Source organism: Vigna umbellata, chromosome 2 (genome assembly GCF_029865625.1).
Source record: "Vigna umbellata cultivar VRB3 chromosome 2, Vumbellata_1.0, whole genome shotgun sequence".
NCBI classification, from domain to species: domain Eukaryota; kingdom Viridiplantae; phylum Streptophyta; class Magnoliopsida; order Fabales; family Fabaceae; genus Vigna; species Vigna umbellata.
Genome location: NC_142166.1, coordinates 36,598,534 through 36,606,137, shown reverse-complemented (window position 1 = coordinate 36,606,137; position 7,604 = coordinate 36,598,534). Strand labels below are relative to the sequence as shown.

The window sequence follows — 7,604 nt, the reverse complement described above, 5'->3', positions numbered from 1 at the left end:
ACAGATAGAAGACTTAATTATTTTAAAATTTTGTTAAACTTTATTTATAAACTTTGATCCAAACCTACACAAAACAAAAAGGAGTGTCTTAAATAAAGGTGTGTGCAGCTCGTGAAAAGTTCAGCAAAACATGCTCTAATTAGCTTCACGAAAAGTATTATGCATAATACCATGCTTTTGACTTCAAGTACACATGCAACAACGTCTGGTTTAACATTGACTTAGTCTTTCTGCTTTTTTTCCTCCTGCTGCTGTGTCTGTATTATTAATTATGACGTTTCAAGCTGTTGAATTAAATAAGCATTTGTAACTATTAATCTATCAGATGGATCACCGTATGAGGAAGAATTAGGGTTAGGGGATGAAATTGTTAGAGACGGGATGATCACGTTTCTAAGAGATCATCACTGTCTTCATCTCTATAAATACCGACTCCTTAAGTCATAAACTTCCATCCTCAAACTTGCTATAAGCTACATACATAGATTTTGCTACAATGGCCATCTATGGTACCTCCAAATTCATGACATTTGTTGCCGTTGCAGCAATAGTTTTACTCATGTTCTCTACGGTGGCAAGTGCTGACCAACCTGCTGTTAAACTAGGTATGTTGCTGTTTGTTTCACAATCCTTATTCATTTCCTTCTTTCAATCAATTATATATATATATATATTCGCCCTTTATATGGTGCAGGGAGAAAACTATTCGAGAATCAATTACCACCTTCATATGGTACGTCATATCCTGGTCGTGGAGGATATATCCCAAAACCATGAAGAAAGGGAAAAACTGATGCATAAAAGTTCCACTGTGCCTGAAATATTGCACATGTGTCATAGCATCGTTCTTTAGTTCTATTATTTCATACGAGTACAAGATAGGAAAAATAATACATGACATGTTCATGTACTTAATTTCGACTAATAATGTGTACTACTATTATCTGTCACCACTAATTAGTGGCTAGACCTGAATTGCAATCAATAAAATTATATATACATATTCCGTGATAACTGTGTGTGCGTATACCAAAATGGCTAACACCTCGATGTATTAGATTATGCAACTAAACTTTGACTGCAACTCATAGAAATGCTTCTAAGCTTATGTATTAGATTCATGGTAGAAGACAACGAGACTCATGATGTGGTTTCCATCCAAGTGTATAATAACAATTTTAATCAACTTAGTATCACTTTTGTTAAGCAACTTTATTTCCAGCACTTGCAGCTTCACGATATTTTGTAATAGTAAATAATTGTTGATAAAAAAAAATAAAACAATAAATCTAATTGTCCGACATAATATAAAACCATCAACATGTTATTTCTAACGGCTTATTATTAAAAATAATTTTTATTCAATAAAAAAATACAAATATTGGAAGTTTTTTACTTTATAATGGCATCATATCTTGAAGGGGTATTGATAGAATCCAAATAATTTTTCTGAAATTATGGCACCTAGCAATTAAACTCATCAATTATTTGTAATTAAGTTATTAAATATTTTATAATTATGTTGTCTATAATTATATATATATATATGATTTAGATCTACTCTTATCTATATATACCTATATCCAATGGATAATAAGATATACATTCAAATCATTTTCGCCTCTTACATGGTATCGCATGTTTTTTTTTCTGATCGAGACCCCACCTTTTGTACTTGATATTGTGCGCTCCTCTCTTCACTAGTGCAAAAAAAAAACGTTTAACGTTACCCTTTAGACGTCCGATCCTTTAGACGTCCGATCCTTTAGACGTCCGATCCTTTAGACGTCCGATCCTTGAATATCTAACGTAAAAAATGACCGGTGACATTTTCTATAAATAAGTGGGTCTAGTTTTTAGAAGTATATACCCTTGAATATTCATAGTTTAACGTTACCCTTTAGACTTCCGACAATTCATAGTTTATAAGTAGGTGCAAACTTCATCCAACAAGCCGGTTTTGTGGGGTTGAGTTAGGCTTAAAGTCCACTTCTAACATGGTATCAGAGTCATGGTTATAGCCTATGCTAGCGATATTTGTTGTTTGTTGGGCATATTGTTCCACCCGCTATCGGACTGCTATCAGACCACCCATTAAAAATGTCTAATCCCACTCTTGAGATGTATATACCTCGGCATGATGGGGGTGTGTTGGAAGTCCCACATCGACTAGAGATAAGGTCAATTCATAGTTTATAAGTGGGTTCTATAGCAGAGCATGATCCTCTATAGCAGAGCATGACCTTATAAGTGGGTTCATAAGGTCAACTCATACTGACCGCTATATTGAGTAGGTTCTATAGCAGAGCATGATCCTCTAGTGCTGACATAAGGTGGTGTGGGAGCTTTAGCGGGCCCCATGGTGCCTTGCGTCATGGAATGCAGCTTCTCTTCAAGCGCTTTTTGTATTTCTTTTTGTTCTTGTAGCTGCTCGATGAATCGTTGCTCCATTGATCTCATGCTTTGGTTGAGTCTTTCCTCCCACTGAAGATCCATCTGCCTCAGTGCCTCCTGACTCATTGATTAAGTGTTTTTCTGTGTAGGGCCAAAGTAGTCACGAAGACCAATCACCTCAGGAAATCCACGTACACGTCTTGGGTGCTCGGGTTTTCTAATGGCCATTGTTAGAATGTCGTCCCTACCTTGGACAAGCAAATGTTCATTGAGTCTGCTGCTCAACCAACTCATCCTGCATATAAAAAAACTAAGTTACTTAGAAGACATGCTATGATAAATACACAATCAAACAATGTTTAGAATTTTAACTTACAATTCTTTGTGAGATCAAGGCAGTTGAGGAAGATGTCATGTTCCCATCAGATTTAGTCCGAGCAGCCTTCCACAGCTCGTACCTAGCAGGTGCAGGTGCTACGTCCGGGGACTCAAGCCCCAAGGCATCCGCTCGAGACTTTCTAATTTTCTTTTCCAGTTTTGCATAAGCACCTCGTGATAATAAGTGTGGTGCATTATTTAGCCTTTGCCTTTCTTGGGTGGCTAACCTTTTACCTTGTGAAACCATGTATATTCATAAGTGTAAAATCATAAAAACTTAATGAAAGACTTTGTAGAGGTTAAGAAACATACCTTCCATTCCTCAGACTTCTCTAGATGCACGAAACTATATCCACTCCTCCTCTGTGATGGTATAATGCTGACATGGATTTTCATGTTGTCTGTCTCCAAAGACATATAGTCGTGTCAGCCTTGTCTTGAAATCCCTCCATTTTATCGCTATATGCGATAACACTTTATTTCTAATCTGTATTTTGTTTGGAATATCATGACGTTGCTGTTTAAAACAAAAAACATGTTAATGACATAATAAGATAAAAGAAATAAGTATATCAAAATTCTTTTAAGTAAACATACCTGAATATCTTGCCATAAGAGGTTCTTCTCGACCTCTGGGACGTCATCCCAAGATGCATGAAGGATAGAGACATGACTTTTTGCTAACTTACCCAGATAACTCCTAAACCTCTCAACATTTGGCCCTGATGCCTGACCTGATCTAGGGTCAATGTTAACATGTCTCCTCTGCCCATCAACGCGTCCGGATGTCACATCCGGCAATCGTGTGACGCCTCGACCACGTCTGGTCTGTCATGATCCTGATTCTGAGGCCGACATACCTGAAAAATATATACAAGGTTAATAATAATTCAAATATGATGAAACTACATATAAAGTCATTACAAAAAATATCACAACCTATTAAGTTATTGTTTTCTCTCAGATCCCTTCATTGTGATCACTACGAATTGCCTGAATGTCATCAGCAACGTCATCAACTGAGTCCTCAATGGGTCTTGATTCAACAGATGTTGTCTCAAGTATATCAAGAGAATCTTCATCATCATATCCTTGCATGCTTTTTCCTTCTAAAACCATTGACCATTTTTTCTTCGCTGGATCATTTACGTAGAATATTTGTCTTGCTTGACTAGCCATGATAAATGGTTCATCAGTGTAATTCATCTTATTCAAGTCTACCAATGTGAAACCAACACTAGTACAAAAACAACGTACAACTTCAAATATTGGCCTTTCACGTCGAATTCTAGAACAACGTCATATCGGGAGACGTTAAATTTGTCAATATACGACTTTAATTTAACGTTGAATTTTGAACATATACGACGTTAATCAATTTTTTTATTTTTTTAATTAATTGTAATCCTTTCTAACAGCTCTACGAAACCTGAAAAGCAGAACTGTGAACGATAATATAGGATCAACAACAAATAACAATAACAAACAACAAACAAGTTCAATCAAACAAAAAACAAGTTCAATCAAACAACAACAACAAACAAGTTCAACCAAACAAAAACAAACAAATTCAACAAAAAAAAACAACAAACAAGTTTAACAAATAAGTTCTTCAAAATGAAAACGAAAACTAACTTTAAAACGTGGGTTCATAGGAATAAAGTGTTGCCACAAGTGAGAGGGAAAGCAAAATGCGCCTATGAAGGACAAGAACACAAAAATAATCGGTGAAAACAAACGAAAATCATACATAAAGTAGTTAATTAACATGCATTTGTATCAAATGAAAGAAAGATTACATGTGATGGTCGTCAAACTTTGTTCGAGAAAAGTTTGAGCAGAGAAGAAGGTCTCGCGCGCTAAGATAAAGTGAATGAATTTTCAATCTCTCGCCCAAATTTTTATTGAATTCACTGGCCTTTTGACGTCTAACGTTGAGACATTCAACGTTTTATATCGTCTTACGTCGAATTATAATTCTAAACGACGTTTAATAATTGCATTTATTTACAAAATTTCCACCGGTCATTTTTAACGTTGGTTATTTAGTGGTTAGACGTTAAACGCTTGACTTTATACGTTGTTTTTCCACTAGTGCAAAGTCATCTATCATGACACAAGAATTTATATCAACCCATTTACACTTGAAAATTGGGATCTAAAACTAACATAATCAACTTCCCATATTTCTTGTATTATTCCAAAATAACTCATGGATGCTGTGATTGGATTTTTGTTTTTAGAACTAGCAAAGTGCACAACCTCAGCTTGTAGTGTAACACCACTATTTTAAACTCTAATTTTGTCATCTTCTACCTTTGTCTGAAAAGAAATATTGTTTATATAGTACCTAGCATATGTAATAACATCTGTGTTCGGCCCACGAGATAACCTCAATAAACTTTCAGAAACATGTGGAATCGCATAAATCTTTTTCTTAAACTATTGTAAGAAGATTTTGACATGTTCATTAAGATGTCATTTTTCACTCATTCTTGGGTGTGATGCCTTTACTTCATTAACGTGTTCAAAAATGTAAGGAATCACATCAATAGTGTTGTGTACGATGTACAAATGAGCTTGGTCAACTTAGTTTCTACTAACACTTTGAATTCTCACACCTCAAACACCCTTACCTTCACATTTTCCTTCATGTCTGCTCTTGGGAAGACCCACTGGTTCACAAGTTGGCATATAACTTGAACAAAATTCAATGGCTTCTTCTGCAACATATCGCTCTATGATTGAAGCTTCTAGTCGATACTGATTCTTGAATATCCTTTTAAGATCTTCATGTATCTTTCAACTGGGTACATCCACCTTAAGAAGACCGACCCACATATTCGAATTTCTCTGACTAGATGAACAATCAAATGAACCATGATATAAAAAAAGAAGGTGGAAAATACATCTCCAATTCACATAGTAGTCTTATTCCTTCATTTTCCAATTGATCTAAACCTCGAGGGTCAACAACTTTCTTGCAAATGGCATCAAAGAACAAACTCAAACATGTCAGAATACCCCTAACAGAACGAGGTAATATGCCTCGAATAACAACTGGTAAAATTGTTGCATCAATATATGACAATCGTGAGACTTTAAATCAACTAACTTTAACTCTTGCATAGAAACAAGGTTACTAATATGTGAAGAATAACCTTGTGGAACCTTCACACTTCTTAAACAGTTACAAAAACTGTTTTTCTTTTTTAGAAAGAGTGTGACAGGCTGGGGGTAGATAGGTGCGTCTTCAGTATTATCTGTGGATGTAACTCAGATCGGATTCCCATGTCAGCCAAATCTTGTCGTGCTTTTATTCCATCTTTGCTCTTCCCTTTCACATTTAATAAAGTTTCGATGACACTGTCACAAACATTTTTTTCAACGTGCATCACATCAATACAATGTCTAACAGCAAGTTTACACCAGTATGGAAGATTAAAAAATATTGATCGTTTCTTCCAAATGTTTTTTGCAAAGGTACTTTTATGATGTTTTCCAAACACAATGTCAATGTTTTTGACTTCGTTGTACGCCTTTTCACCATTATGGGGCCTGGACACAACCTCATCCTCAACACTTACATTAAATGCTTTTTTCAATCTACGATAAGGGTGATTACGAGGAAGGAATTTCCGATGTCTTGTATATACTGTCTTCTGACCATGCTTCAATTGAAGGTAACTAGTGTTTTCTTCACAAATGAGACATGTAAAATGACCTTTAACACTATAACCGCTCAAGTTTCCATACGCTGGGAAATCATTTATAGTGCAAAACAACATTGCACGCAAACGGAATTGTTCTTCAACATGTGAATCAAACACTTCCACCCCTTTTTCCCACAACAATTTCAAATCATCAATTAAAGGTTTTAAGTAAACATCAATGTCATTTCCAGGTTGTCTCAGACCCGATATCATCATGGACAACATCACATATTTTCTCTTCATGCACAATGAAGGAGAAAGATTGTATATCATCAACATAATTGGCCATGAACTGTGTTTGGTACTTATGTTCCCATAAGGATTCATACCATCAGTTGCAAATGCAAGTCTTAAGTTTCTTGGATCTGCACCCAATTTTGGAAATGTTTTATCGATCTTCTTTCATTGTGGTGAATCAGTTGGGTGTCGAAGAAGATTATCGCACTTTCTTCCAACAACGTGCCATTTAAGGTTCTTTGCATCTTCTTTAACAGAGAACATACGTTTGAACCTAGGTATTATAGGCAAATACCACATCACCTTAGCAGATGCACCATCATTACCTTCATCAATAGTGTTTCTATCAGATTTCTTTTTAAAACAGGATAAACCACATGTTGGACAATACTTTAGCGAAGCGAACTCCTTTATGTACAAAACACAATCATTAGGACAAGCATGTATGTTTTTATATTCAAGACCTATTGGACATAAAAAAATTTTTGCCTCGTAATTACGAATAGGTAGAGTATTATTTTCTGGAAGCATCTCCTTCAATAAGTCCAACAACTCTGTGAAACTTTTATCGGTCAATCCATTCCTTGCTTTTAAACTAAACAACTTCAAAGTTGCAGACATACGTGTAAAGTTTGAGCATCCTGGGAACAACGGTTGCTTTGAATCATTTATAAGAGAATCATACAAATTAGCTCTTCCAAAATTATCTTCACCGACATCACGTATCATGTCCTCTAAATGATCACTCATCCATTCTTACACATAATCCTTCCTCGTGACGTGGTAGGCTGGTCCAGTACTTCTCCATGCCAAGTCCAAACGATATAAGTTCTCATTATGCCGAACATGAATATATGGTCACACACATTGCCTAAGTCTTGC

At 35.6% G+C, this 7,604-nt stretch overlaps 1 long non-coding RNA gene and 1 pseudogene across 1 annotated transcript; one reads left to right on the top strand and one right to left on the bottom strand.

The window, feature by feature from the left end:
- Window positions 1–321: 321 nt before the first annotated feature.
- On the top strand, window positions 322–1,014 carry LOC148203904 (uncharacterized). The gene is made up of 2 exons (XR_015784010.1): window positions 322–605; window positions 695–1,014. It is a non-coding gene; the product is annotated as an uncharacterized LOC148203904 (long non-coding RNA).
- A 1,192-nt stretch (window positions 1,015–2,206) lies between these two features.
- Window positions 2,207–3,630, bottom strand: LOC148203903 (uncharacterized; annotated as a pseudogene).
- Window positions 3,631–7,604: the final 3,974 nt, after the last annotated feature.